The following is a 22181-nucleotide window of genomic DNA, read 5'->3' as shown; positions in this document are numbered from 1 at the left end:
TGGGTCAGAGAAACCTGTGGCATTCGCCTCCAGGTCCTTGACAAAAGCAGAAAGCAATTACTCTCACATTGACAAAGAGGCTCTGGCGCTCATATGGGCAATTAAGAAGTTTCATCTTTACCTGTATGGTAGGGAATTCACCATACTGACTGATCATAAACCACTCCTTCAGATCTTTAGCCCTGACAAAGGCATCTCCCAGACGACTGCAGCCCGTCTTCAACGCTATGCCCTATTCTTGGGAGCATATAGCTACAAAATCCAGTATCGCAGCCATGATGCCAACGCTAATGCAGACGCCATGTCCCGTCTGACAAGGACATTAACAGACTCTTCTCCACCTGTCAAGAGTTGTCGTTACACTAGCCTGTCCTTTCTGTCTTCCGGGGAAGTAGCAGCCCATACAGCCAAGGATACCTTCCTTAAGACAATACTCTCCTGGGTACGGTACGGTTGGCCTGCAACTGTCACACAGGATTATGAGCCTTACTTCCGTAGGCGTCTGGAATTAACTGTGTCTGGCAACTGTGTTTTATGGGGAGACCGAGTGATCGTTCCACAGACCCTCCGGAGACACATTCTGGAATTGCTACATACTGGTCATCCCGGGGGCACACGTATGAAACAAAAGGCCCGAGGCTATGTGTGGTGGCCAAACCTCGACTCCGATATCACGACATATGTGAATGCGTGTGCTGGATGTGCACAAACTGCGAGAGACCCTCCTCGAGGGTGCGTCCAGCCCTGGACTTGGCCCACGGTTCCCTGGTTTCGCCTACACTTGGACTTTGCAGGCCCGATCAGAGGACACACCTTTTTGATCATTATTGATGCCCATTCAAAGTGGCCTGAGGTCGTTCCTGTTACTCAGCCAACGACTAAGGCGACGATTTCCATACTGTTACATCTCGCTGCTACGTTTGGATACCCCAGAGAAATTGTCACAGACAACGGTGCACAATTCACAAGCCAGGAGTTTCAGGGTTTCCTGACTGCCCACAACATCAAACACAAGTTGACCGCACCTTACCACCCGGCTACAAATGGTCAAGCAGAAAGGTTTGTACAGACCTTCAAACGCTATTTCAAAGCTACTGTGGCTACAAGTAAACAACAGTCCCTGTCACCCCAGCAGCTGGACTCCTTCCTTTCTGCTTACAGAACCACACCACATGCAACCACTGGGAAAACTCCAGCTGAACTTCTTTTGGGTCGGCAGCCATGGACTGTTTTGGATATGCTCCGCCCTCAAACGGTCCAGGAACATGTACGGCAGTCCCAAGACAAGAGGGTCGAACACGACGAGATTCCCCGGTTTACAGCCCAGCAAAAGGTATGGGCCCGATCTTATGGCGCTTCCAACACTCGTTGGCTTCCTGCTATCGTCGCAGAGACTTTGGGACCCAAAATGTATAGGGTCTGCCTGGAAGATGGTTCCATTTGCAGAAGGCATGTGGACCAATTGCGTTCTCGTTCTCAGCTGCCCGAATCCCTGACATCGGCTGCACCTCCAGTGTCTCAAGGATCTGCTCCTACCGGATCAGGAGGCATTGAGACTGATGCTTGGGGAGACTCTGAACTTTTGAACTCAGCTCCAACAGAGCCCTCCAGCCCTGGTCCAGAGGTCTGCTCACCCTCTGAGCTAGGGAATCCCCTCTTGGCCCCGCCGGTGTCCATTCCGGCCAGCCCTGCTTCCTCCAGCCCCGAGTCGCTGGGTGCCCGTCCTCAACGACACTGTCGCCCTCCTGACCGGTTTCAAATGCAAGACCGGTTACGAGACTTTCGACGGGCCCGCCGAAAGTGATCCGCTGCCATTTTCTCCCCGGAGCTTCCCTGGAAGTTGTTCTCACATCCGGACATGGAAGAAACCATGTAAATCTCCTGAGTTGGAGGACTGTATTGGACAATTATGAGTTACTGTTTTATGCCTGTTCTCGTTTTGTTGTTTTTTTTTTTTTTTGTTTTTTGTTAGGTATGGATGGAAGGTGTTATACCTGAAGGGTTTCACATGTACTGTCACTTTAAGGCTGGCTCCACCCAGGAGTGATGACAAGGGTCAAGGGGCAGAGTGGCCATCTTTAGACACATGTAGAGATGTATTGATATGCAGAGCTGTCCTGTAATGCTGTACAGTGAGTCCTGAATAAACCACCGTTGTTCCAGACCAGAGTCCTGTGTCTCTCACAACACGGAGAATATAACACCTTCTGTGCCCCCTTCAGACCCCATAGTACTGTCCTTCTGTGCCCCCCTTCAGCCCCCATAGTACTGTCCTTCTGTGCCCCCTTCAGCCCCCATAGTACTGTCCTTCTGTGTCCCCTTCAGACCCCATAGTACTGTCCTTCTGTGCCCCCTTCAGACCCCATAGTACTGTCCTTCTGTGTCCCCTTCAGACCCCATAGTACTGTCCTTCTGTGCCCCCTTCAGCCCCCATAGTACGGTCCTTCTGTGCCCCCTTCAGCCCCCATAGTACTGTCCTTCTGTGCCCCCCTTCAGCCCCCATAGTACGGTCCTTCTGTGCCCCCTTCAGCCCCCATAGTACTGTCCTTCTGTGTCCCCTTCAGACCCCATAGTACTGTCCTTCTGTGCCCCCTTCAGACCCCATAGTACTGTCCTTCTGTGTCCTCTTCAGACCCCATAGTACTGTCCTTCTGTGCCCCCTTCAGACCCCATAGTACTGCCCTTCTGTGTCCCCTTCAGCCCCCATAGTACTGTCCTTCTGTGCCCCCTTCAGCCCCCATAGTACGGTCCTTCTGTGCCCCCTTCAGCCCCCATAGTACTGTCCTTCTGTGTCCCCTTCAGACCCCATAGTACTGTCCTTCTGTGCCCCCTTCAGACCCCATAGTACTGTCCTTCTGTGTCCTCTTCAGACCCCATAGTACTGTCCTTCTGTGCCCCCTTCAGACCCCATAGTACTGCCCTTCTGTGTCCCCTTCAGACCCCATAGTACTGTCCTTCTGTGCCCCCTTCAGACCCCATAGTACTGTCCTTCTGTGCCCCCTTCAGACCCCATAGTACTGTCCTTCTGTGTCCCCTTCAGACCCCATAGTACTGTCCTTCTGTGCCCCCTTCAGACCCCATAGTACTGTCCTTCAGTGTCCCCTTCAGACCCCATAGTACTGTCCTTCTGTACCCCCTTCAGACCCCATAGTACTGTCCTTCTGTGTCCCCTTCAGAATCAGCCCCCACAGGCACTGTCATTCCCTGTCCCCTTTAGTCCTCACAGGCACTGTAATTCCTTGTCCCCTTTAGTCCCCACAGGCACTTTTATTCCCTGTTCCCTTTAGTCCCCACAGGCACTTTAATTCCCTGTGCCCTTTAGTCCCCACAGACACTGTCATTCCCAATTTCCCTGTCCCCTTTAGTCCCCACAGGCACTGTCATTCCTCCCTGTCCCCTTTAGTCCCCACAGGCACTGTCCTTCTCTGGCTCTGCCGGGTCTGCCCCCTTCTTCTCACAAGTTCCATGAGTGTCCTCGGCTCCTGAGTCCTGACTGTGCTCCTCTTCTCTAGCCACAGCTACTCTCACCATGGATCTGATAGGCTCAGGCTGGGGGAGGTAGCGGCCGTGGCGGCAGTGGCGGGAACATTCTGGGCGGGCCATGGGCAGGGGACAGGCAGAGGCGGTCAGGCGGGGGAGGAGGAGATGATGACGAGACTCACTGACTGTTAGAGTGTCCGGCGACGGGACCGAGGCGCACGCCGCGCATGCGCAGTCAGAATGTCTCGCCGCAGCTATCGTTTTAACGGGCACTTTTCTCCTGCTACGGGCATTTACGGGCAGGAGAAAAGTGCCCCGATTTTACGGGCTGTCCGTGAATATACGGACGGTTGGCAACACTGGTCCCAGGTCTGCCAATGGGTGCATGGAACCCAGGAAACATGGATGAGGTGTGTGTGTGTGTGGGGGGGAGAAGTGGCCGGCACTAACGGGGGTGTGTGGAAGTGATCTGGTGGCTACACTGCTAATGTATTGTTTCCATACAACACTTGGCTTGTCAGGTTTATTTACAGTAAGTGAGATGCTTTCTTTTAGGCCTTGTTTTCATTTACTTTTTCAGGGCAGTAAAATCGTATGGCTGAGCCATGTTTATCACAACTCAATCACTCCCCCTTATGCTACAAAGGACCTGCCACCATAATATGTAGTACGGCAGTGGCAGCTGAGGGTTTTACACACTCCCAGTGGATAAAGCCATTGGGTATGTTTGTAAAAACTCCTGGCACCACTGTTGTATTATGTATGACAGTGGTAGTGCCTTTACAGCATAAAGGGAAGTGGTTGGGTGGTGGTAAACGTGGCTCAGCCATGCATTTTTCTGCCCTGAAAATGTAAATGAAAACAAGGCTCACTTACTGTGTATAAACCTGACAAGCCAAGTGTTGCCTGTCATATGGAAACAGTGCAGCCACCAGATCACTTCCACACACCCCTGTTGGCGCCCTAGACTGAAAAGCTGTGGGTCCATTCTTTCTAATGAGTGGGGATACAAGCGGGGAGTGTGACACACTGTTGGGCATGTTTCTTGAAGCACTTCAGCACTTTTTTGGAAGAGTTTGGAGCACTGAGCACTTTATATAAGACTTTTTCTTTGGACTATTTGTTTTCACTGACATTTACAATTATAACTGCAAGCGGTGTTTTTTTCAGAGATGTATAGTAACGAAGTAGAACTACTTAAGTACTGTACTTAAGTACCGAAATGCGGTATCTGTACTTTCCTAGAGTCTAATTTTTTTCTCCTACTTCTACTTTTACTTCACTACATTTTTTCGATGATTTCGATACTTCTACTCAAGTATTTATTTTTTGTGCTGCATAGTTACTCGTTACTTTTAAAAAAATTACCACTGCCAGAACAGTAGATGGCAGGTTACATAAAGCTCAAAAAAAATGTGTATAATGTCATTTGTAAATCAGCGCATACGAAAATAAAGGCTGTGTATAATAAAAGCTGCTATACCAAATCTTTCCAATAAAAAGAAAATATGAAACAAACAAATAAATGGTGCTACAGCGCTTAAAGTGCATCAAGAAACTACTAACAAACACAACTTGGCTGTGCGAATAAAGTGCCTGTGCAATCGATATAATATCATCGTTGCCCCCAGTGCCCTGCCCACACTCCACACAGTATCAAAAATAAAGTGACATGAATGTGCTAAAGCCTAAATGCAGTGAAAATAATTATTCCCACAATGTAACAGTAAATTCAATTCATATAAAATATAGCAATAAATCACAATAAAATAAGTTATGAAATAAGTTAGGTCAGGAGCGTGCAACAAGTTGAAGTGTGTAAACCTATCTATAACGAAAAGTCCATAAATGAATTCCAGTGTGCAAATCTAAAGTGTCACTTCACTTGTCAGATGCTTCCACCTCCTTCAGTGCTCGAGTGACCGACCAACACACTTAATGGTGGTGGCACTGGTGGATAGCGTCTGGGTGGCACTGTGGCACTGTGGCACTGGCACTGACTGCACTGGTTCAAAAAGCCATATATATTTAATTATTTCAATTCTCAATCTCATAGGTCCTCTCCTCATAAGATATTAATAACTTAAGATTAGGCGATGAACTTCTTGGTGGCCCTGGCAAGATGACGGGGACACCCGCCACTTCTGGAGCCGAGCCGTTGTGATTCCCCAACATGTGACAAAGTGACAGCCAGGAGATCTAGTGGCTAGTAGTGCTCAACAATATCGCTTTTATATATAAAAATGAAATAAAATATACTGACTCACAATTTAGTAGTAGTAGTAGGTAGCGTGTAGCAGTAGGCAGCACAACTCAATTCAATCAATCCCACAGCCTCGCTCGCGCCGCGGCCCGCGGAATCACTGTCATGATCATCAAGTTAAGACCGCACTGGAGGAGCCGTGCTGCCGTCTTCCCGCTCGAGGTCTCCGCCTCTAAACGTGTTGTGTGTCACTCAGACTCCACCCCTTAGGGCCCTTACTGAGAGGAGTTGTGACACGGGCGGCGGGACACGGGAGCAGGACTCGGAGCATTTTCTTCGTTATCTCATCTTCTTCTCTATGAGGTGAGTGAGGTGGACCGCATAGAGGGCCTAATCCTTGCCATGGCAAATGTGCCATTTGAGAATCAAATAATCAATATAAAATATTAATATATTATATACACACGGGTCATGGGTGGCTTTTTTGAACCAAGAAGAGTGAGACTGACGGCTATGATGATTATCCGACCATCCATGGTCCATGGACCATAAGTGTTGTGTTGTGGTGGTGCCTGTGCTTCCTGCGGCCTGCCTCTGCCTGTGCGGCTGTGCCTGCACTGCAGTGGCCACTGGCAGTGGCACTTGACTTGAGCAAAGCAAATGAGCACTACTAGTGTGAAGGACAGGTGGTGAAAGCATGCTCTGACAAGTTCTTATAATGACAATAATATAGACAGCTTTTTGAACCAGTGCAGTGCCAGTGCTACTAAGGTGAGAGGCAGAGAGAGAGGCTATCCAGTCCACCACTTTACTTGAGCAGATCACAGAAGAAAGGTGGAAGCATCTGACAGCAAGTGACAAGCACTTCTTAGATTGCACACTGGAATTCAGTTATGGACTTTTCGTTATAAAGTTTAGTTTACACACTTAAACTTGCACCTAACTTATTCACAATCACAACTTATTTTATTGTGGTATTGTCATATATATTTTATATGAATTAAATTTACATTGTGGGAATAATTTGCACTGCATTTAGCACAGACATGTCACTTTATTTTTGATACTGTGGGCGATGATTTTGAATACAAGAAGAATATATATAATTGCAGGCACTTTATTAGCATTTTTAGCACAGCCACTTTGTTAGTAGTTTTTGATGCATTTTTCACTTTAAGCGTTGTAGGTTTGATGAAGCTGGCCTGGCACATCATCATCAATTGAGCAAATCAAATCAAACCGCGATTAGGAACACTGCGCATGCTCCTGTTCTGCCTTTTGATCAGCTGAAAAGATGGACGAACCAAAAACACCACCTTCCACCCCTGGCCCTTCAACTTCAAGTGATCTGCCTGGCTGTGAGAGTGAGGAAGCTCAGGAAGGAGACCACCCCTGGCTTTAAAAGGTGGATGCTTTAAAAGGGGAAGGGAGGGACATACTTTATCTGTTTTTTGTTTACAAAAAGTTACAGCCTAAGGAATTGTGATTGTCCTTTAGGTTAATCATTTGAATAAATCATTTGAAATAATAAAAAACAATATGATGTTCAAACTTTTGACTTCTTTCTTTAATAAATACATAACACAGTACTTCTACTTCTACTTTCAGTACTTGAGTAGAATTTTTTTTTCAAAACTACTGGTACTTTTTACTTTTAGTACTTAAGTAGCAAATTTTTTGAAAAAAACTACTTGCAATACTTAAGTAAAAAAAATGTTGAATACTTTAGTACTTCTACTTAAGTAACTTTTTCTGTGAGCACTTCCACTTCTACTTAAGTCACTTTTTGATCGAGCACTTGTACTTTTACTCAAGTAGAAATTTTGAATACTTTATACAAGTCTGTTTTTTTTCCTGTGTTCAAGGGGTGTAACTACAGGGGTTGCAATTGCAGCCTGGCCCCATGCTCCAGGGGGCCTGTGCGGCTCCCCTTTACACCTAGATCGGAGAGGCAGCGGGGGCAGCATGTCGATAAAATCACTTTCCTCCTTTTTCCTCCTGTAGCTGCAGGGGCAAAATGGAGGAGATTGGTTCCTCTGTATGCTGCCCCTGCCACTCCTCCTATCCCAGTTCACTTGTGGTCTAAGGTCTGTGGGCCCCTGTGTGCTCCCCTGGTCCCCCCCACTGTGCTGCTCCCCCCCCCTCTGTGCTCCCTTCCCTCTCCTGCCGGCTGCTGCAGGGGATGTGTCACAATAGAGAACCAGGAAGGGGTCGGTAAATATGTAATTTACCAGCTCCTTTCTTTTCTGAATGGACAGAGTCATAGTCAGTGACATTGTAAAAAAATAAAATAAAATAATTAAAAAAAATGTATTCAATTAAAATACCAAAAAATAAAAACTACTGACACCAGTGGGTGAACTTCCAGGATCGGAAAGGTCACACTTGCAACCGGGCCCTGGCATTCCACCACCGTGATGGCCCTAAAAATGGCAGGAAGGGGGCCCACTGCAGAACTTGTGAAAGGGTCCTGCTGTGGGACCCAATAAAGGGCCCCCTTTATTAGGTGCAAGGATAGCTATGTACAGGGTGCAAGGATCACTATGTACAGGGTGCAAGGATAGCTATGTACAGGGTGCAAGGATCACTACGTACAGGGTGTTAGCAATCCTTGCACCCTGTACATAGCGATCCTTTCACCCTGTACGTAGCGATCCTTGCACCCTGTACGTAGCGATCCTTGCACCCTGTACATAGCGATCCTTGCACCCTGTACATAGCGATCCTATGTACAGGGTACAAGGATTGCTATGTAGGGGTTGTAAGGATCGCTATGTACAGGGTGCAAGGATCGCTATGTACAGGGTGCAAGGATCGCTATGTACAGGGTGCAAGGATCGCTATGTACAGGGTGTTAGGATCGCTATGTACGGGGTGCAAGGATCGCTATGTAGAGGGTACAAGGATCGCTATGTAGGGGGTACAATCCTAAAGAGTTCTCTATATATAGGGTACAATGTTAAGTACTGCGTGCTTCACAGCCCAGAAGAGAGGAGAGAGGGGTCACTGCCAAAGAGCAGCTACAACTTACAGAGGGAGTCCCGCCCACCGGGAGAGTGGAGCTGCCGCCACCTGCTGAGATAATGGCGCAGGGCCGTCAGAGGGGTGACACCGGAGCTTTTTTCAGATGGTGGTAACCTCCAGCAATAGCCCCTTACACATTGCTCACTCTGCTTTCACCTTCACACAGAACAGGTGAGAGCGCCCCTCTCCCGGCGGTGTGCACAGTCCTCCCTGCCCAGCAGTAACTCTATGAGAGAGGGAGGGGCGGGGGATGGGCACGGCAACTCCACTATACCGGCGGGAGGTGGCAGCTCTTCTACTATCCTAGGTAAGCCAGCGGCCGTGGCTGCGCCCTAGGCGGCTGCCTATTTTGACAGAAAAAATGGCGAAGGCGCCTGGCCCTTTAAAAAAAGATATTATAACCTGCTGCCCCTTTAATTGTTTAAAACAATAAATAGGTATGTATCATAGGTAAAAAGGCGCTGGTAATCTTTTGCTGAATGTAGATATTAAGATGTCACGTATTTTATAAATATAAAAATGATTAAATAATATGACAATATAAAATTATATGTGCTTATATAAAGTGCAAGATGCGATTCATATATATCAAGGTGCTTACTAGTGATACAATTATAAGTGCTGACTTCTATTAGTGCATATATTAATCGTTTTGGGTATTAGGAAGATATTCTCCTGGGGTTCTGCAGCACCCTCCTGTATCTCCTTTCCCTCCTTTGTATTGCGGCGGTCGGCAAGCGTCCCAGCCTCTGCTACGAATGCCTGTATTCCTGTTTCCGGGTTAGCAATGACCACCGACCGCCGCAATACAAAGGAGGGAAAGGAGATACAGGAGGGTGCTGCAGATCCCCGGAGAATATCTTCCTAATACCCAAAATGATTTGTACTGCCGAATTGCCCAGTGCCAGGAGGGCACAACAAATAGTAAGAGGCTAATTGTCACCCTTTAGTGTATGTTTTTAATGGAATAAATAGAATAAAACAATATTTCACTATTGGAGGCTATTCTCTTCTATATCTTTATATGTGGGGACTATATGGTCCATCTCGAGTAATATAGGAGCAGGATATTCAAGGAATCGAGGAGAGGTCTGATCCACCCAGTTAAAGGGATCACAGGCTTTGGGGGTCCTTGTGACCTGTTGGAAGCTGGTAAGAGGCCACGTGTGATACACCCCAGCACCTGGAGCACTGCGAATGAGAAAAAAACCAAAGATTTAAAAAGCACAATCTGGTTGCACGAATTGCCCGGATTTTTTTAGAGACACTATTTTGAGCACTTTCTGTTATTATATGTGATTTAATTTATTGGTGGACACACCAGCAAGCACTTTTGTGGATTCATTTATTATAATAAGTTTTTTATAAAAATCAAGGTTAGCACTTGCACTTTAAATAGATTATGCACCTGTGAGCACTTTCTTTTGCTTGTTGCACTAATTGGATAATAATATATGCACTAATAGAAGTCAGCACCTTGATATATAAAGTGCAAGATGCGATTCATATATAAGCACGTATAATTTTATATTGTCATATTATTTAATAATTTTTATATTTATAAAATACGTGACATCTTAATATCTACATTCAGCAAAAGATTACCGGCTGCCTATTTTGCTTAGCGGTAGCGCCAGCCTGGCCCCTCCCCCTTACCCACACCCTCTCCTTTCAGCTGATTCCTATATGTTTAGGGGAAATGTTTTCTTTCATACCCCTCCCCCCACTCCCATTGCTTCAAGCTGAGTTCACTGTTCAGAGGAGAAGTGCTAACCTGACCCCTCCCCCATTATCTTTGCTGTCAGCTGGGTCCTGTGAGTGGAGAAATTCTGACACGCCCCTCCCCCTGCACCGCCCCTTCTCCTGTGAGCTGACTCCTTGTCCACTGCTCTACTGACACCGTCCACTGCTCCTCCAAAGGCACTGAAAAAAAAAATGTTTAAAAAAAAAAAAAAAAAGAGGAAATAAAATAATAAAAATGAAAAATTACTGATTCCATCTTCTGCCCCCCCCCCTTTCAAAAAAAAAAAAAAAGTGTGTAAAAAATCTAAAAATAAATAGAAAATAGTTAAAAATAATATTTTTAAAAAGAATAAAGATGTAGTAATGATACATTTTGACATTGTCCATTGCACTACTGACACCTTCCACTGACCTATTTACACCATCCACTGGTCCCTAAAAGCATTTTGAAAAAATGAAAAAAAAAGTATAAAAAAAAAAAAAAAAAGGTTTGTATATAAAAAAATAAAATAAAAAAAATATGACACTATCCACTACTCTACTGACACTTTGCACTTCCCTACTAACTTAAATCACTGCCCCACTGACACTAACAACCACTGGTACCCTAAAATAATTGTAAAAAAATAATAAAACATTTAACTATAAATAGAAATAAAAACATACATTTGTAAAAAATAAAAAATGACTCCCACTGCCCTAATACAACCCCCCCCCCAGCCCCTCTATGAGAAACATTTAAAAAAATTGAATAAAAAATTGAATCGTTAGATAAAAAATACATTTGTAAACAAAAAAATTAACCACTTAATCCCCGGAATCTTTTACCCCCTTCCTGACCAGGGGGTATTTTGCGATTCGGCACTGCGTGACTTTAACGGACAATTGCGCGGTCGTGCGATGCTGTATCTAAACGAATTTGACGTCCTTTTTTCCCACAAACAGAGCTTTCTTTTGGTGGTATTTGATCACCTGTGCGATTTTTTGATCATGCGCTATAAACAAAAAAAGAGCGTAAATTTCTCTGTCGCTCATTGACAGACGTAGTCCTCTTTGATTAACATCAAATTGGGTTATGCTGCCCTCTACAGGAGTAGGACTAGGCAGAAAGAAAACGTTCTGGCTCCACCTTAGGGGCAGTCCCAGAGGGTATATCCTCTTCCTGTCTGCTACAGGAAATCCATTTTTTTCTGTCTAGTCAGGAGTAAGGACCTAAGTTCCTTGCTGGGATCTTTGGTCCTGGCAAGATTTTTTAGAAAAAATTTTTTAGGTAGCTTTTTCTCCAGTTGTTCCTGTGAGATCTTCAAGCAAATTATGCCGGATCTGGGCGACGGGCTGGATGTTGAGATCCAGTGGTCACTTCAGCCGGCCTACGAGCGCGCGCAGACCATAGCTCTGCGCTGGGTCGGCCACGACACATTCAAGTAAGTATGCTGGAGCCGGGCGACGGGCTGGATTGAGATCCAGTGGTCACCCCGGTTCAGCCTACGAGCGCGTGCAGACCATAGCTCCGCGCTGGGTCGGCCGCGACATAGTCCCATGGACGGGGACTGACCCTGCGAGTTAAACGTCTCGCTTGGAAGCCAAGAACCAGCAGAGTCACGGCGTCCGTATTGGTCGACAGCCCCCTACCTCGGTGGAGAGGGTACTGTGAAGAGAGGGTGCCCGTCAGTTCCGGTATGGTGAGTAGATGTTCCCCCTTCCCCCCTGTGGGGTTCTTTGGGATACGGGCCCCTCTGTGTATGGTCGGATCCTTTTCTGACATTTAAAGTTCCCCCCCTAGCCTATGACATGTTCACTTATCTCCCTGTGATAGTGTGATCTGGTGGGAGCTGACACTCCAGCAGGCTGGGTCTGGGAGCTGACACTCTAGCAGCCTTGGTTTGGGAGATGACACTCTAGCAGCCTTGGTTTGGAAGCCTGACACTCCAGCAGGCTTGGTTTGGGAGCTAACACTCCAGCAGGCTTGGTTTGGGAGCTGACGCTCCAGCAGGCTTGGTTTGGGAGGTTGACGCTCCAGCAGGCTTGGTTTGGGAGCTGACGCTCCATGAGCCTTGGTTTGGGAGCTGACACTCCAGCAGGCTTGGTTTGGGAGCTGCGCTCCATGAGCCTTGGTTTGGGAGCTGACACTCTAGCAGGCTGGGTTTGGGAGCTGACACTCCAGCAGGCTGTGTTTGGGAGCTGACACTCTAGCAGCCCTGGTTTGGGAGCTGACGCTCCATGAGCCTTGGTTTGAGAGCTAACACTCCAGCAGCCTTGGTTCTCCAGCAGATTTGATCCAAGGAGACCTGGTTCGATTTACTATAGTAAAGTATAAGACATCCAGGGCAAAGGAGGTAATAGGCAAGCACCTACCTTATACTGAGGGCTATGGCCATGCTCCCGCAGGCCGACGGGCCGCCGCCAGCCTTTTCAGAGCCGTTTACAGGCCGCTGCACTGGAGGAGCCATGCTAGATCGGCAGTCCGCCGCCATTTTGCTGTAGACCGCACGTCTGCATTGTCTACACAGGCCGCCGCAGGTCACGCAGGCCGCCATTTTTTCGTAGCCTGGTGTCTCCTGCATGGGGGCGGCCATGTTTGATGTGCCCAGCCGACCTCGTGGAGTAGCTGGGAGCGCCGGAAGGCGTGCACAGGGGGCGGAGCCACTTCCTTTTACCCCGGGAAAGCGAGTACAGGACTTCCCAGTCTGCATAGGACAACGCTGACAGACAGTTTGATAAAAAACTTCTCTGCATCAGGTGGTGAGCCCTTGGGGTCTCTCTCTCTCTCTCTGTGGGGGTCCAAAGCAGGTACGCTGAGGGGCGCTATTGCGCTGGGGGATTACAGGTATAAAAAAGAAAAGAAAAAATGTATATTTTTATTTTTCAAATTTTTTACTGGCAAAGTGTCCTGGATTAGCATGGACCCTGCCACACATCTATCTCCACCTGATCCCCTCGAGTGGCTGCAGGACCCTCCAGTTCCCCACTTATTAGTGATGCATTATCAGCGGTTGTGGAGTCTCATATCCCGGGTGGAAGTGGCCTGTCAGGGATGGGGCGCAAGGAAGTGACCCCCGCCTACCCCTAAATTCATTCTGAACCTGTCACTGCAAGTGCAGGTCCTTCATCTGGGGCTAGTGTCTCAGGTACTGTCTCCTCAGACAGTGAGGAGGGCGTTTTGGCATCCGCCATAGCCCAAGAAGAGGCGTTGGTGAATGCACTAATTGTGAGACTGAGATCCCTTTTGGTACTAATAAACGGACCAAAATGGCGAAAGTGTTTTCTTTTGCCCAAATGTATTGGTAATAGCATTAAAGACGAATGGGGTCATCCAAAACGAACCCCTGGTTTTTTCCAAACGCATTATTAGGCGTTATCCGTTTGAGGAATTCCTCCTCAAGATATGGAAAGTGCCACCTGTGGTGGATTTACCAATTTCCAGATTAAATAAAGCTACGGTTATCCCATTGGAGGACGCTCCGTCCTTTAGGGATTCGGTGGATCGTAAGGTGTAAGCTGTGTCTCGCGCCATCTTTTCCTTGATTGGGTCAGCTTTTTAGACCAGTGATTGCAATTGGTTTGGTTTGACAAACATTGACAGAATGTACCAAGTTGTTACGCCGGGACTTAGAGGGGAGAAGCATCCCCCCGGCAGTATCAGACCTGCTGGAGCAGATGATACAAGGGCTACAGTTTGTCTGTGACGCTACTCTGGACGCCACTCCATTTTTGGGGCGGGCATCAATTTCAGCAGCCGTCCTCAGGCGTGTACTGTGGCTAGAGTGTTGGTCGGCGGACCAAGGTTCCTAAGAAACTTTGGCTAATCTCCCTTTTCAGGGGGATCGCCTATTTTGGGGCCACCTTAGATGAGATTATCAAGAATCTCACTGGAGGCAAGAGTACGTTTTTTGCCACAGAGCACGAAGGGTAAGGGACCTCGTCAGAGATGGGGGCCTTCCTTTTCCGCTCATAAGAGATACTTTTCGCTCCGCTGAGACTGGCGATAAAGCTAAAGCCCTCCAAAACTCCTTCAGGAGGTTTTCAGGGGCCGCTGGTCGGGCAAACAAGAGTTCGGCTCTTCCAGACCTGAAGATAAGACTATTAAAGCCTGAAAGTGCGCCCCCACCCATACTTGGGGTGGATGGATGTCTTTGCCGGTTTCCAGATCCATGGCTTTCCAGAATCCCGGGCAATTGGGTTCGCAAAGTCAGTAGGTCAGGTTACAAGATCGAGTTTCAATCATTCCCACCGGTGCGATTCTTCCCCTCCAAGATCCGACTATCCCCGGATCGCCTAGAAGCTTTGCGGGGGGCGGTCACTGATTTAATGCAACAAGGCCACGTTCCTTGGACAGAGCGTTTTCAAAGGTTTTATTCGAACCTTTTCACAATACCAGAAAAGAGGGCAAGGTGCGTCCAATTCTGGACTTAAGAGCACTCAATCTTTTTGTCAAGGTACAAAAATTCAAGATGGAGTCCATTCGCACAGTAGCGGCCTCCCTGCATCAGGGGCATTTTTTGGCGTCCATAGACATCTAGGATGCCTATTTTCACATTCCTACTTACGCAGGACATCAGTGTTTCCTGCGTTTTTCCGTAAAGAGAACCATTATCAGTTTGTGGCGTTACCCTTTGGTCTCGCCTCGGCTCCTCGGGTCTTCACAAAGGTGTTGGCCCCAGTGTTGGCGCTGTTGCGGCAACGAGACATATCGATTCTAGGTTACCTAGACGATCTTCTGCTAGGTTACCTAGACGATCTTCTGCTAGGTTACCTAGACGATCTTCTGCTTCGTGCAGAGTCTCCGCAGACTCTGTTGCTAACTTAGAGATCACCATAACCTCTTTGCAAGAGTTTGGGTGGCTGGTGAACTTACTGAAGTTTTCTCTGGTTCCCACCAGGAGGCTGGAATATCTGGTTCTAATTTTTAGACACATCCAGGGCAAAAGTGTTTCTCCCTGCGGAGAAACTCCAGAAGATTCTATCAACGATTCAGTCGTACTATCTGACAACTGGCCTTCCCTTCGGACTTGCATGAGAGTCCTGGGTTTGATGGTGGCTTCTTTTGAAGCAGTATCATTTGCCCAGTCCCATACCCAAATCCTTCAAAAAGAAATTCTTCTCAACTGGAATCGGAATCCAGATTCCATGGACAATCGGATCTGACTGAGCGAGCGGACCAGGAAGTCTCTGGTCTGGTGGCTTCGATCTCCGATGCTCAGCAGGGGAAGTCATGTCTTCCAATAGATTGGACGATTTTCACCACGGATGCCAGTCTATCCGGGTGGGGAGAAATTCTCTGCAAATTATCCGCTCAGGGGCTTGGGTCCCTGGAAGAGTCCAGGTTACTGATAAATGGATTGGAACTGAGAGCGATCAGACTTTGTCTGATTCACTGGACCGAGCAGCTCCAGGGCAGCCCGGTTCGGATCCAGTCGGACAATGCCACAGCAGTGGCTTATGTCAATCATCAAGGGGACACCAGGAGTGTCCTGGCGGCCATAGAAGTGGCCAGCATTCTTCGTTGAGTGGAACAATTGTTCCAGCTCTCTCTGCGGTATTCATTCCGGGGGTGAATTGGCAGGCAGATTATCTCAGCCGTCAGATTCTGGATCAAGGGGAATGATCTCTTCATCCAGAGGTATTCCACCAACTGTGCTTCCGTTGGGGCACCCCAAATGGGATCTGTTGGCATCTCGGCTCAACAGGAAAGTGGAGGTTTGTGGCTCGCTCCCGCGAGCCTCTAGCAGACGCCGCAGACACGCTGATCGCCCCGCGGGGGCAGTACCAGCTACTGTATGCCTTCCCTCCTCTCAAGTTGTTGCCGAAGCTTCTTCGCAGGATAGAGGTGGAGGGAATCCCAGTTATCCTGGTAGCTCAGGACTGGCCTAGTCGGGCCTGGTATGCCGACCTGGTCAGGCTGGTCGCAGACGTTCCTTGGCGACTTCCTCTCAGGGAGGATCTGCTGTCGTAGGGACCGATCTTCCATCCTGCTTTACGATCGCTGGCTTTAACGGCCTGGCTATTGAGACCCAGGTGTTGAAGGACAAGGGAATGTCAGCTTCAGTTATTCCTACTCTAGTTAAAGCAAGAAAAGCGACTTCCAGAAAGATTTATCATCGCACATGGAAGTCTTAGATTGCGTGGTGTGAATCCCTTGGGTTCCCTCCACGTTGTTATTCGGTGGGCCGAATATTGGCCTTTCTGCAACAGGGGGTTGAGCAGAAGCTGGCCTTGAGTGCTATCAAGGGTCAGGTTTCAGCATTAGCAATCTTCTTTCAGAAGCTTTTGGCTACTCATTTCTTGGTGCGGAATTTCATCCAGGGGGTGCGACACCTGGCTCCGCCAGTGCGCGCACCTTTACCACCCTGGGATCTTAAATTGGTGCTGTCGGTTCTTCAGAAACCTCCCTTTGAAAATATCAGGGAGATTCCCTGGCTTACTTTATCCCAGAAGGTGGCCTTCTTGGTGGCTATCACTTCTGCACGCAGGGTGTCAGAACTGGCTGCATTATCCTGTTATCCCTATGAACCCCCAGATATGGGGAACAAGGTTGTTCTTCGTCCGAATCCATCCTTCCTTCCTAAGGTGGTTTCAGAGTTCCATTTGAATGAGGACATGGTATTGTCTTCCCTGTGTCCTAAGCCCAGTCATCCTCGAGATTTTGTGTTGCATTCCTTGGATGTGGTTCGGGCGATCAGGGGATACTTGAATACTACGGATTCATTTCATAAGACGGATTCACTGTTTGTGATCACGGATGGCCCTAAGAAGGGGTTGCCTGTTTCTGCCGCGACCATTTCTAGATGGATCAGACAGACGGTGGTATAGGCTTATTCTATTTAAGGGTCGGGATCCCCCGTTCCCTGTTTAGGTGCACTCTACTCGGGCGCTTAGTGTTTCCTGGGCCTTCCGCCATCAGGCGTCAGTGGTTCAGGTTTGCAAGGCGACTACTTGGTCGTCGGTTCATACCTTTACAATATTGTATAAGGTTTATGTGATGGCATCGTCAGATGCCTCTTTTTTGGCCGCAAGGTTCCTGCAGGCCGCTGTTTGAGGAGACTGTTGGTCTACCTCGAGGGTTTGTTGGGTAGGTCTCATCTGTTTGCGCAATGAGTCCCTTGATACTTCTGGTTGGCTCCGGTTGGGCCTTCTGGATTTTGATTTCTGTTCCCACCCCTCATTTTTGGCACTGCTTTGGGACGTCCCAATTTGATGTTAATCAAAGAGGACTACGTCTGTCAATGAGCGACAGAGAAAAATGGATTTTTGTAAGATCTTACCGTAAAATCCTTTTCTCTTAGCTCATTGACAGACGTAGTACCCGCCCCTCTATCATTGAGTTGGGTTGGGCTAAATTCTCTGACACTGCTTTGTGACAGAACTGATTTCCTGTAGCAGACAGGAAGAGGATATACCCTCTGGGACTGCCCCTAAGGTGGAGCCAGAACGTTTTCTTTCTGCCTAGTCCTACTCCTGTAGAGGGCAGCATAACCCAATTTGATGTTAATCAAAGAGGACTACGTCTGTCAATGAGCTAAGAGAAAAGGATTTTACGGTAAGATCTTACAAAAATCCATTTTTTGCAAAAATAGCAATATTTTTCACATTTTTTTATATGAAATTCTCCCCCCCCCCCCCCCAAAAAAAATGTAAAAATCTAAATTTTTTAACATTTTTGGCCAATTTGTTTTATGCTACCTATGTTTGGTAAAAAAAAAAAAAAAAAAAAAATCGCAAAAAGCGTATTTTGATTGGTTTGCGTAAAAGTTATCGCGTTTACTAACAAAGGGAAAGATTTTTGTCATTTGTTGTTTTTTTTTTTAACGCGTAATGGCGGCGATCTGCAATTTTTTTTGCGGTACTGCGACATTGCGGCGGACAGATCGGACCCTTGTCTGACATTTTTGACACTTTTGGGGTTACCAGTGACATTTCTACAGTAATCAGTGCTATACATATGCACTGTTAGTGTAAAAATACACTGACAGTGAAGGGGTTAACTTTTTTTTGAAAGGGAGGGGCTATGTGTGTCCCTAGGGGCGTGCTTTCTACTGTGATTGGCTGTGGCTTCAGATGTATGAACAGTGATCAACGGTTCTACATAGTAGAACCGTATGATCATCCTTCATACACAGGGGAGAATGACAGGCAGCTTGCTTACACAAGCCGCCTGACTTTCTCCCTCTCCCCCGCCGATCGCAGAGTGGCCGGCGGACATCGGGTCCGCTGGTCACACGCGCGGGGGGGTCCGTGACCACGCGGGAGCACGCCTCTGGCGGCGTGCGCTCGCTCCCTAGACCCTCACAGGCTAGCGACGTAGACCTATGTCGCTTTGCCTGTGAGGGGCTGACCGCCGACGTAGATAGTCGTGCGGCGGTCGGCAAGTGGTTAAACAAAAATAAAAAGTCTACTGGCACCATTCACTGCTCTACTGACACCATCCAAATCTTCCCCCAAAAGATTGTGAAAAAATTATTAAAATAAATTATAACAAATATTTTACATTTAAAAATTTAAAAACCCCTTATTCTGCCCCCACCCCAAAAGCACTGTGAAAACAATATTTAAAAATAAAATTAAAAATTATAGTGGCAAATAATATTGTAAAAAAATATAGAAAATAAAATAGTAAAAACAAAAAACGACTGACATTGTCCACTCCCCCCCCCCCCACCACCAAAAAAAAAAAGCATTGTGCAAAAAATGTATTAAACGATCAATTAACCACTTAAGCCCCGGAAGATTTTACCCCCTTCCTGACCAGGTTCTACTTTGCGATTCTGCACTGCGTGTCTTTAACGGACAATTGCATGGTCGTGTGACGCTGTACCAAAATGAAATGGACGTCCTTTTTTCCCCACAAACAGAGCTTTTTTTTTGGTGGTATTTGATCACCTGTGCGATTTTTACTTTTTGCGTTATAAACAAAAAAAGAGCGTCAATTTTGAAAAAACAACAATATTTTTCACATATTCCCCCAAAAAAATGTAAAATTCAAAATTTTTTAACATTTTGGCCAATTTGTTTTCTGCTACATATGTTTGGTAAAAAAAAAATCTCAATAAGCGTATTTTGATTGGTTTGTGCAAAAGTTATTGCGTTTACTAACTAAGGGAAAGATTTCTGTCATTTTTGGTGTTTTTTTTTTAACGAGTAATGGCGGCGATCTGCGATTTTTTTTTTGCGGGACTGCGACATTGTGGCGGACAGATCGGATCCTTGACTGACATTTTTGATACTTTTGGGGGTACCAGTGACATTACTACAGTAATCAGTGCTATACATATGCACTGTTACTGTAAAAATGACACTGACAGGTAGGGGTTAACTTTATTGGAGATGCAGGGGTTAAATGTGTCCCTAGGGGTCCGGACTTGTTAGGGAACGAGTGGGGGCGGTAGTGCGCCTCCGGCGGCGCGCGCTCACCCCCTAGAGGCTCACAGGCTAGCGACGTAGTCCTATGTCACTTTGCCTGTATGGGGCTGACCGCCGCAGTAAATAGTCGTGCGGCGGTCGGCAAGTGGTTAAAAAAAACTAAACAATAAAATTATAAAAAATAAATAAAATAATAAAACTATTGACACCTTCAACTGTCTTACTGACACCATCCAGTGCTCTATTGACACCGCCCACTTCCCCCCAAAATAATTATAAAAACAATGATGAATAAATATAAAAATAAAAAATTTTTATTTTTTTAATTACTGTCTACTGCCCTATTGACACCATCCTCTGGTCCCCAAAAAACCTTTTTGAAAAAATAAAAAAAAATAAAAAAGATATAATTGCATTGAATAAAAAAAATGCATTTGTAAAAAAAAAAATTAAATACAGATAAAAGACTACTGACACCATCCATTGCCACCCTCCCAGAGACACTGTTAAAAAAATGATTTAAAAAAGAAAATAAAAATAATTAAAATATAAAATTGTGAAACATAATAGAAGGGAAGTGGACAGCATTATTAGTTATTTATTTTCCTTATTTCATTTTCTGACACCATCCACTGCCCATCCCCCATGCATTGTGAAATAAATAAATATCTATAATAAATAATATAAATTAAAATGTAAAAATAAAACAAAAATAAAAAAAGCTACTGACACTGCCCAGTGCCTTGCTGACACAATCCATTGTCCTAACCCCTCCTCCCTGAAAAGAATTGTTAAAAAAAAGAGAAAAAAAAAATCAACTACTGACTCCACCCATTCAATTCCCGGGTAAGAGCTGTGGTGGACATTCCATCTGTGCCATTGTGCTGTGTGATAAAACTGCACATTTTAGAGTGGCCTTTTATTGTGGGCAGCCTAAGGCACAGCTGTGCAATAATCATGCTGTCCAATCAGCATCTTCATATGTCACACCTGTGAGGGGGAGGGATTATCTCAGCAAAGGAGAAGTGCCCTCCCCCATTCACTCTGCTGTAACTTCCCTTCTCCATGTAGAAAACAGCTGACATGCCCCTCCCCCTACCCCACCCCCTCTGCTGTGAGCTGACTCCTCTGTAGGAAGACCCCTCCCCCACTCCCATTGCTTCAAGCTGACTCCATTGTTTATAGGAGAAGTGTTACCATGGCCCCTCCCCCATCTTCTCTGCTGTAAGCTGAGTCCTCAATGTAAAAACTGCTGACACTCCCCCTTCACTTTCACCCCTCCCCCCAATGTTTTCACCTGAATACATCCTCTGTGTAGAGAAGTGATGACATGCCCCCACCTACTGCACCACCCCCTCCCCCTGCACTGCCCCCTCTGCTTTTGAGCTGAATCTTCTGTATGGAGAAATGTTGGCACTCCCCTCCCCCACTCCTCTCCTGTGATTCCTATATGTAGAGGGGAATGTTTTCTTTCATCCCCTCCCCCACTCCCATTGCTTCAAGCTGACTCCACTGTTATGTGGATAAGTGCTGAGCTGACCCCTCCCCCATTATCTCTGGACTTTACAGAGAGTAAAGAGAAGAGCTGTTGAAGTAATTTGGCCTAAGAAAACAAAATCCCACCAAGGCCACAACAGGGCTGGTTTACAAAAATGAAATAAATATAAAAAATAAAATAAAATTGTAAAAATAATAAAGTAAAATAAAAAATATGGACACTGTCCACTTTACCCTCAATACAAATAATTAAGAAAAAAATAAGAAAAAAATTTATTGAAAAAAAAAAAAATTATATATATATATATATATATATATATATATATATATATATATATATATATATATATATATATATATATATATATATATATATATACATATATATATATACATACATATATATATATATATATATATATATATATATACACACACACACACACACAAATACCAGCACTGTCCATTACCCCAATGAACTGATACACCGCCCTAACCCCTCCCCCAAAAAGCATTGTGAAAAAAAAAATAAACAAATTCCAAAAAAGAAAACAATTAAAAAAATACACAAAACTGTAAAATATGCTGACACTGTCCATTGCTCTACTGAAACTGTCACCTGCCTTACTGACACAGTCCACTACTTCCTTCCAGAAGCACTGAAAAAATAAACTGTCAAAAATCCTAGAAAAAAAAATACTGACATTGTTCATACAAAAAAATCAATGTAAAAAATAATAATAAAAATGTAAAAAATAATAAAATTAAAAAAATAAAACTACTGACACTGTCCAATCTCCCAAAATAGACTTGTAAAAGATATTATGAAAAAAAGGACTGTGAAAAAAAATTAAAAAATACATTTTAAAATAATTAA

The sequence above is a fragment of the Pelophylax lessonae genome (genome assembly GCF_965119305.1).
Source record: "Pelophylax lessonae genome assembly, chromosome: 3".
NCBI classification, from domain to species: domain Eukaryota; kingdom Metazoa; phylum Chordata; class Amphibia; order Anura; family Ranidae; genus Pelophylax; species Pelophylax lessonae.
This window is presented reverse-complemented; position numbering follows the sequence as displayed.